Raw genomic sequence first — 10,550 nt, 5'->3', positions numbered from 1 at the left:
AATAATTCATAGTAACTACAGAAAATGTAAACAGTATAGAAGAGCTAATCCTCCTCCTTAGAAGTATCTAAAGGAAGAGTTTCACTTACTCTTCCTTTGTCTTCCAACACATTTCACTTTTTTACCAATTTACATAAACTTAAAAAATCTCATGGAATCCTCTTACACCCACTCTTGTGCAGTGTTCTTTTAACCTAACAATACAGACTTACCTCATTCTTTTTAGAGGCATTGTTGTAGAATTCCACCTCAATGTAATCCATACAGTTTAAGCCTTTAAGGTATTTTATCAGCTAGTCAGAACGGCTACATTTGGACAGCAGATTGTATTTGTCATGAACTGCAGTAATTTATACATCTTATAGATGCAAAGTATTTTGGGGTATATTACCCTAAGGGGTAAATGAAGACACAAAAGGAACCACTGTGACACAGGCCCTGGTGTGTGGCCCTTCACTGCAGAGCATTTAACCTGAACTTCAGAAAGGCTCTGGGGGTCTGTCGCAGGTGTGCATCTTCTTAATTCTCCAAGTAGATGCTTGATTTCTACTGCTGTTTGAATTCTTTTCTTCTTCTTTTTCTCTGTCTCTCTGTCTCTCTGTCTCTGTCTGTCTCTCTCTCTCAATGTTAATCTGCTTTAACATGGGAGTTACATTTTCTGAAAAATGTTGTTGGCTTGGACCATTGCCCATCTTTCTCCTTATTACACTCAATTATGTTAACTTCTTTAATTTTGAGGGATCCAGAGTGTGTCTAGTGAATGAAACAATTATAAAATATTCAGGGTGAAGAATCCCAATAGTTGTCTCAGGACTTTGGAAAGGAATGGCTACTTCATTCCTTGACTTGATAAAATGAGATTAGCAAACTAGAACAAACTAGTTTGTTCTCAATGAAAACTGGGATAAAAGAATTTAGGTACTTATTATGCCAAAAAGCTTTGGATCCAGGGAAAAATAATTTTCTCAATGGTGCATTTTCTTGGCATATTTCTTGTTCTTGAAGTTTACTAAAATCATGGGCAGTAATTGATGCCTTCTGTAACACTAGAGAACCAAGGAGACCAACTCATTTTAAACCAAAACCTGGAGTCCCCTTCATTACTGGATAAAACAGAACAGTTAGTCACCCTATAGAGAACCCTGCAAGACTATTGTGTTTGAGCTAGGAAGAGACTACTCCACTGAGAGAGAAAATTTACAATCTGACAGTGGAATAAAGGACACAACAGTGTAATTATCACCTAAGCACAGGTGTGCTCAGGTATGTGTTTAGCAGGTGTGCATTGGGCTAAGGTGTGAACAAGATTTTCTTTCCCTATCACTGTATGGAACCCCTCAGAGTAGGAATGGCTCTGGAAGTCTTGGTGTGGGGTCTTTGAGGGGCTTCTGTCTGAGAAGCTGAGTAGTAGACAGGTAGGCATCTAGAGAGAAGGCTTACTACTGTACCAGTAAAGGTCAAAAGTTATTTTGGGGTTTACCAGTTATTTTTTAGTAAAAATCCAGACATAGTTCAAATCCCCTTTCATTCCCCTTAGATCATACTTCTCCCCTTTCTCCACAGGTGAACATTTTTCTGAAAGCCATGAGCTTCTTTAAAGGCTATATTTTTATTATATGTCTCCCTAAATAGTTTGTAGCTCACAGATGGTATGACAGCCCTGCTGCAGCATTTAAATAGACACATAAATGTTCCATTGGGGCTGTCCTATCATCTATATTGTTCTGCAGCTCACTTTTTTCACACCCCTGTCTTTGAAATTGATCCATATTCATTTATGTGTGTCTCATTCACTACTTGTTAACTGTTGTTGAATAGTTTTTCTATTATGAATGCAGTGAAGGTCAATTTTCATGGCATTTATTTCCATTGCTTTAAGGAAAGCATGTATATGAAGTATAGCTGAAGTGGAGGAAAACAGAGAGGAGATGTGGAAGAGATAAGAAAAGGCCAAGAGTCTAATTCTCCTCCAACAGAAACTCACAATTTGCTTTAGACTCTTTGGGGTGGAAGAAATCTCAAAGGTAACAGGGTTCACTATCTTGCACTGCCGCTTTATGGGTGGATAGGACCTGGCAGCTCCTCTGAGTCAATCCAGTACTGTGTTGGTTCTGTCTTGTTGCCAAGTCCCCTGGGCAAGAGTGCCTTGAGCACTGGGGTGATCATTCCTTGGACAATAGTTGTACATAATCATGTCACAAATGTTGTTGTAAATTGCTTTTTAACTCAGACTGATATTTGTGGTGATGTGGTATTTTAGGTAGTTGATAAATAAAGACTTTTTTAAAAAGTACTGTTACGGGCTATGTGTGTGTATGTTATTAAACACTCATCTTGATAGCTTTTTAAATACTTCCTTCTTCTGTTGCATTTTTTTAGCAAGGTTGCTCTGGCAGCCTGCTTCCTTCCTGGTTGTCATATGCGTCCTTAAAATCAGATCTCAAAGTGTTTAGCTTGTTTATTAAAAAATGTAAAACTTGTCTTAAAGTTGTGGTTCCTCTAGCCCATGGAAAAACATCCAAGGTGAGTAGTGAACACCCTTTCTTTCCTCTCCTTCCTCTCCCTTAACAGGTCTAGTGAACCCAAGGAAATCGTTCTTAATGTTCCTTTTACATTACAGCTCCTTTGATTTTGTTCTTGTTGTTAAAGAGGAGAAGATATAGTTTAACAGGTATCCTGAATGTAACACGTACTATAAAACTGTGTGTGGGAAAGAACACTGACATGAAATGGAATCCCTTGTGGTCTCTGGTTCTCCTCTGTCTGCTGTTAACTCATCTCTGTTCAGCTTGACATGGGGTCCACCTTTCTCAGACTCTCCTCTATGCTCTCTCTCCTATGTGACCTAGCACTTCAGCTGTATCAACTACTTAGTCTGGTGAGAACACTAGGAAGAGAGGGCTGAAGCTTGTGGTGTTCAAATTCTTGCAGCAGAAGATTGCTTGGAGCTGTCAGAAATGTTTGTAGTTTGCCTCAGACTACATTTGTAGGAGCCCCAGAATATCTGGTTAGAATAATTTTGAATTTGCAAAGTGGTAACTAACTAGAAACAATAGGTAAAGTATACTGCTTTTAGGGGCTCTATCTGCTTAGCAAGTATGGATGGAATTGAGTCAGTATATGTAAGCAAATATTTTTCAAGTACTATATCAATTCTTTATATCTAAAAGACCATTTCAGAGGTATTTTTAGCCCTTGAACATGTTCTTAAGTAATTTTACACCTCCTTCAGGTACCAACGTTTATAAACCTTTCTTTATCCAGAGTGGAATTTTGACTGTATGGATTCGGTTTCCTTAAAGCAAGTACTACATTGACAAAGAAATACTTCTGTAAAAAGTGCCCTGATAATGCTTATCTATGTCAGAAAAAAACATTATCAATTCTACATCATCTCTCTGGAAAGAAATTCCAGAGGTCATAATATCTCAGTTTTTCTAGGACAAGCTATACCCAAATGAACTCAGATAAACAGATATATTAGCGGAGAGTGACAAGTTACAAGATATTATAGGTACTCATAAAACCAGGTACTCCTTTGAGTGACCCCTACTCTTGCCAAGCCAGCAACATGTTGGCAGACGGTTGTCCTTAGAGAGTTCCTAGTGTGCCAGAGGGGCCCTCACCATCCTTGTTTAGACCATCTGTCTGGCATAACCTACTGTAAAGTTCATTTTATCCCAGTATTTGAGTGAATGGTCAAAAGTGTATGATCTGTGGGGTTCAAATTATGGGCATTTTATTATCCCTAAAAGCTGTTGTTTCTCTTCTTTGGGTAAATTACAATTCTCATTTTTTTCTCCTTTCCCCATAGTCATAAGGGTAGTTTTAAAGAGAATCACCTCAGTAAACATAGCATCTTTTTCCTCTAATTTCCTCTCCTCCTGGGTCAGATTTCCATAATAACCTTTATCTGGAGGAAAATCAACACTGCATCTGAAACCCCTACCTTCATCAGTTACCACTTCCTGAACCAATTTTACTCTCCGGTCCTACTGAACTACTGCCAGGCCCCAAAGCACCTCCTTTCTCTATTCTGGAAAACTTCCTTAGCCATCTGATCACCTGGTTAACACTCTTTTCTCCACTACATTTTAGCTCTGACATCTCTTTCTGGAAGCATTTCTTCACCTCCCATGCTCACACTAGGTCAGAAACTTTCTCAGGTACCTTCTGTTTGGATCAGTGAAGGATAGTGTTGAAATATTGAAAAAGGTGTCCCCCACTGTTGAGAGTCTTGCCTTTGCTTACTTCCAAGTAGTCAGGCCATTGTTGTTCACTGCTACAGGGCAGAAAGAATATAACTTGGCTGTCTGTGCCTGTCTTTTTTCTTCCGAAGACACTGGTTCTCAGGGAAAAAAAATAGAAGACTCACAGAATCCAGAATTTAGCTAAGACAAAGCCTTTCACTCCTCTGGCCTCCCACCCCAGACTAGACAAAGATGCTCATAGCTCGAGAAAGAGAATGAGAAGAAAGGAGTGCATCAACTTCAGCAGCTCCCTAATAAAGAACTATCTATCCTCTGCCTCCTGGAAAGAACCTTTGAATTGCTGGTGGGAGGGGAGAGAGAAAACCTGAGAAAAGTTTATTGGAAAGAACAGTGAGGAAGCGCAACTTATAGAGGGGCAAATAGATAGGACTGAAAGATAGTCCTATCTATCTTTCCATTGACCCCCTATCTATTGACCCGGGAGGACCAATAACTATGAGACTGAGTGGTAGCCTCCTGGCTTGTATCTGAGTGGAGACCACATTGAGGACCAGACTGGCCCTCCCCATTGTCTCCCTTGACCACACTCCTGGGCACCACAGGAGCAGTGCTATATTTAGTGCCAACTCAAGGAAAGGAGAGAGATCCAAAGCTAATTGAGGTTGAGTTTCTATCACCCTAGTGGAATAAGAGCTGAAGTGAAAATTATGTTGTTAGAAACATTATGAATTGTATTTCTTGAAAACTTTAGCTGTGGACTTAAGTTTGTACTTGCTATGTCTACAGTATAACACTGGCCATTCTTTACTGTAATCACATACATATCTCTTTCCCTAATATGAACTTGTGGAAGCTACGATCTGGGTTGCCACCTGGAGCAGTGCCTGACCCTTTGGGGGGACCACACACATGAACTCAAATGGACCTGTCTAATACATCCAGCAGTGTCCAGTTGGGTATTAGTTAAATGATGGCCATCTATAGAATGAAATGCTATGTAACCACTTAAAAATTTGTATAGTGCCTTTGCTGGTGTGGCTCAGTTGGTTGGAGCATCATCCCATCATGAAAAGGGGGTTTGTGGGTTTGATTCCCAGTGAGGGCACATACATAGGTTGCAGGTTCAATCCCTGGTCTAGGCTTGCATAGGGGGCAACAAATTTATCCTTCTCTCACATCGATGTTTCTCTCTCTCCTTTCCTCTGTCTCTAAAAGCAGTGATAAAATGTCCTTGGGTGAGGATTAAAAAATGTATGGTATATATAAGTATTTTATAATATAAAGAAGTGTTTGTTACTTTAAGTAAAAAGAAAGCAAGTTTCAAAATCATGTGATAAATTTTTTGAAATTTTATGGAGTTTATTCATAAAGTTTTTCAAAGAATAATGAAAAGTACAAATTATATCTCCAGTAGTTCAGTGATAGAAGTTTTTAATTTTCTAATATGTATTTTGTTACCAGAAGGGGAAACAAAAGCACTAAATGTAACCCCAAATTTGTATGTCCCCTTAAGACTGTGTGTGTGTGTTTCCTTTCTTAGATTGCTGTGTGGGGTCCCTAATTGCCTAGTTGCATTTTCAAGAGGCACATGCATGAGCACATACAGAGATACACAGAACATGGCCTTTGTCTACGATGGCAGGATCTCAAGCTCCGTGCTCCACCCTGGCCACAGGGAAACTCCTTTTCTTCCCTGCCCCTTTCTTGGGTTCAGTTGTTTTGCCTGCTATGTCCCTTTGGATGCCCCTCTCCTCTGATTCATGTTTTCTCCAAGATGTATGCTCTGTCCTCTGAGCTATATTGTGGCTGAACCTCTCTTGGCTTCCTGGCTGTGGCTACTGCCCTCTCTCTCTCACTCTCCCAAGGGAGCTCCCTCCCTCACCTTCAATCCCCTTTACTCCTCCAGGCTCACGTTTCACACTGTTCAACCTCATGTGATGGTAACACTTGGGATTGCTTGAAAACAGGAGGAAAAAAATGTACAAACACACTCTACTATATATACATATACACACACATATATATAATTGTGGTAAAATATACAAAAGTAAAAAGTACATTTTGAAATGACAAGTACCTTCACATTGCTGTGCAAACATTACCATTATCCACTCCAGAACTCTATTCATCTTGCAAAATTGAAATCCTATGGTCACTGAACAATTGCTTCCCACCCTTCTACCCCCAGCCCCTGGCAACCACTATTCTACTTTCTGCTTCTCTGAATTTGCCTACTCTAGGGACTTCATGTAAGTGGAATCATATAGTATCAGTTCTTTTGTAACTGGCTTAGTTCACTGAGCACAACATTGTCAAAGTTCATCCATGTTGTAGCACATGTCTGAATTTCCTTCCTTTTTAAGGTTAAATAATATTCCATTGGATGTATATGCCACATTATATTTATCCATTCATGCTTCTGTGACTAGAGGTTTGGGTTGATTCTATCTTTTGGCTATTGTGAATGATGCTTCTATGAACATGGGGGTACAAAGATCCCTTTAAGACCCTGCTTTCAATTCTCTGAGGTATATGTGAAATTACAAGATCATCTGTAATTCTGCATTTAATTTTTTGAGACTATCTCCTGAGATCCACCATTTCCACTGATACACAGCTTCAACAGGACAACATCCTGGCTTTGAGGGGCTCATGGGATGGTGGAGGAGTTAGTCATATTAAGTAGGTACTATTGGCAGGGCGTCTCCACTGGCCAGGAAGCGGGGTCAGTGAAGGCTTCCAAGAAGTTATTTTCATCCCCCATTTTTAAGATGAAGAAACTGAGGCGTAGAAACCAAAATTTACTAGCCTAATGTTGAATAGCTACTAAGAGGTTAAGCAGAATTCTAATTCAGATTTTTCAGATTTCAAAGTCCCTCCTCTCAATTCTGATACCAATCTGTAGTTGAAATACTGAGGGTCAGAGAGGTGACATGGTGTGCCCAGTCCACTTGGTTGCTGAGCCATCCACTGGCATCGAGCCCAAACTTCATAGGACATTTGGCTTTTTATCACCAGGAGGAGCTACACACATGGGAGTTCATCACTTCAGATGGGGAAAGAGACTAGAAACAAAGAGAACAGCAAGACCGCCAGAAAGAGAAACACCAAGAATTTGGGATTGTTCATTAGGATCTGTCTAGCCCGCATTTAGAATCTCATTAAATTACCATTTATCAGGGCATCAGATCATGTGACCCTAGAAGTAATCCTAAGGTACAGGCATTGTATTTCTCATCTCATAGATGGGGAAACAGGGCCAGGGTGATTAAGTACCTTGTTAAGGTTGCACAGCTAGCAAGTGTCAAGGAAAAGGCATAACCCCAGCTCATCGTGTGCCAGGAGCTCCAGCTTTCCTGCTATAAAAGTCTGTCCTTTAGTTTCTTCTGCAAATTGGGGCACTTACTTCATAGATTGTCATCAGGATTACAGAGTAGGAAAGGTATCTTATTTCAGTGCTTCCTAAATTTTTGTCACATATATACTGTCTTCAACATTGTATTTATTAATTAAATATTTAATTAAAATTTATGACAAAAATTATTTATTCAGGTGCTATTATCTATTTAAAATGTGACTTCTCAAAATAATTTAAAGTATTGACAGTTTCTTAAAATCTTTAGGTGGACTCACTTTTCAAATTTAAATGTCAGTCTAGCATGATTATAAGCAATAGCAATTTGTACAAAACACAAAGTTGATGTGATGTCTATTTTCCAATACTAATTTAAAATAAATAACAATGATTGACATAAAAATGCCCATCCCACACCATCTACAACACTCCTCACACTACATGTGCACAGGTCCTAGAACTATCTATCTCCCTGATCCCATCCTGAAGGCAACCTTGCCCACTCTTCTCCCTAGAATCTGGAGTGAATGCTAATCCCTCCGCCATCTACCTTCTGGTGGTCTCTAAGTGACATCTAGACTAAAAGGTGGCATTTACTCTTTAGAAAACATTTCTTCTAGTCAAGCATAAATCTCAAGCAAATAAGCACATCCCTCTTTGAATCCTGGTGACTAATCCCTTTCTGAAATTCTGTGCAGGTGTGGTTCAAGCAGGGTTTCTCCAGTGCTATCTTTCTTCTGCAGAAGGAACATAAAGCAAGAGCCCTTGGCCAATCTTGTGTACTGACCAATGTATATAGCAACTATATAATGTTGCTAAAACATTACTCTTCTCTAAATGGTAATATGTTAGAGCCTCTTCCTGGCCAAAAAAAAACAAACAAACAAACAAAAAATCTAAAAGGAAGGAAGAAAAGGAAGGACAGAGGGAAGGAAGGAAGGGAGGGAGGGAGGGAGGGAGGGAGGGAGGGAGGGAGAAAGATCAAGAAATGCAAACATTAAAGCTGACACATTGAGAGTCACTTGAACATTTCAGTCATTCCTGTCACTACTGCTTGGGCTTACTCACTGCGGTGTGATTTTGTTATCACACTGCCCCTGCCCCAAGCTTTAATAATTCCAGTAACTGAGCTGAGTGGGCCTCTTTCCATTATATTAATAAGTAACCACAAGGCAAAATTCAAAGTTTTCTGACATTTAGCACCCCAGTGATCATATGCAATAGTAAACTTTAAAAATGTTTAGTTGTAGATAAAAATATTTTTTTATGTTCTACTTTTGAAGAAAGGGAATGGGGAGGAAGCAGAACGTGTGAACTGCACCGTCAGCTGTGACGGTCCCTGAGCTGGGGGACCTTCCAGTCATGTTTCTCCTCAGTCTCATCTGTGCTTTGGGGATCTCTCTGTCCCCTTCCAGCTAGAACATGTCTCTAGTTTATGATTCCCATCACCGCAATGACCAAAACTGTTGAAAGGGGGAAAAAATTTCTTAGGAGAGCTCTTCCCACTTGAAGAACTTGGAGAAGTGGAGGGGAGGACCCATGTGACAGGGAAGGGTGGCTGGCAGCTGGCCTAAGAAGGTCTTTTCATGCCTGCTGCCCTCCACACAAGCAGGCCTGGGCTGTTGGACCAGGGGGGTCTCCATGCCCTCTGTGCCTTCCAATTCCACATTCTTTCTTCAGACCTATGTCTTTGGGACCCTCAGGTTGCCACCCACTCTTCAGGACAAAGACAAAGGGTCCTCCAAAGTCCATTTGGAAATACAGGAGAAAAATCTAGCTATTTAGCGTAGCTATCCAGAAAATAGAAAGAGATTTGTGGGCCCAGAAATGTTGAATTAGCATTGGTTAGATCCCAAATATTCTGGACACAAGTTTCTGCCCAGGAGATGTTGGGGGAAGAATAGCACCTCTTTAAGGATGGGTGCCACCAATAGGTAAAGAGGGGGGAATACCTAATAGAGGGGGCTTCAAGGGCAAGCTTGGGGTGAGAAACTTATTCCTTCTCATAATTGTGTGCAGTAAGTTCTAAGGAACTTATGGCCTTTTCCACTGGCACAAGGTTAGAGAGATTTGGCCGCTGCCATGTGACTAAATTGAGACCCTGGCAGATGCTGACCCAAACATCAGCCCATCTGTATTAAATGAGGGGCCGGGAGGAAACATGAGAGTGTTTACTCATGTTTGCAGAGAGCAAAGCACTCCGTTGGTAAGAAATTAGGTGCATTTTGCTTCCCTTCCCTGGACATGGGACAAGGCAAGCTCTCCCAGGGCCCTGTCTCTCTGCAGGCCTGGGTAAGGACAACAACCTGACCGACCTATTCCTGGTAAGCCCAGCAAAAGTCCCCACAAGTCCAGATGATGAATAACTGCTTCACAATTAGAATGCAACACCAGCAACAAGAGCAAAACCTCTGGTCAGGGGAAAAACAAACTTTTACTCATCTGACAACCAAGTTCTTGGGGCTCTCCTGGAGTCAGCAGTGCAGACTTCCATGGGCTCCTTATCCCCTGAGGTCTTTGCTCTGAGGCTGCAAGAGGCCCATTGCAGGGGATGGTGGGCCCTGGACCAGGAGCTACCCTCTGCCCTAGCCAGTTGACTGAAGTGCCCTCCAATTCAAGGGACTCTTGAGTCTTCCTCCTGCTTCTGTCACTCTCTGGCCCTGGGTCTGTGCCAAGTATGTGGGTGTCAGGACCCTCTGAAAGGGAGAGACTCATGGGAGATCAGAAGAACTCCACAGGCTTTCTCCAGCTGTGTGGCTTCTTGTGGCTGTGATTCTGGTATCTGTTACCTGGACATAAAACTGCCACAGCTGAAAGTCTGGGAGCTTGTGTGGGGTGGCAGGGAGGAGGAGAGGGACAGCTTGTGTGGCATAGGCCTGAGGGGCCATTTCAGAGCCTACAGAGAGAGCAGACAGCAACAGAGAGGGGTGGGAGCTTGAGGAAGGACAAAAGGGAGGAGCTTGAGCTGAGAGGTGGGATTGTTA

The sequence above is a fragment of the Phyllostomus discolor genome, chromosome 5, assembly GCF_004126475.2.
Source record: "Phyllostomus discolor isolate MPI-MPIP mPhyDis1 chromosome 5, mPhyDis1.pri.v3, whole genome shotgun sequence".
Taxonomy (NCBI): domain Eukaryota; kingdom Metazoa; phylum Chordata; class Mammalia; order Chiroptera; family Phyllostomidae; genus Phyllostomus; species Phyllostomus discolor.
Note: the sequence above shows the minus strand (reverse complement) of the source record.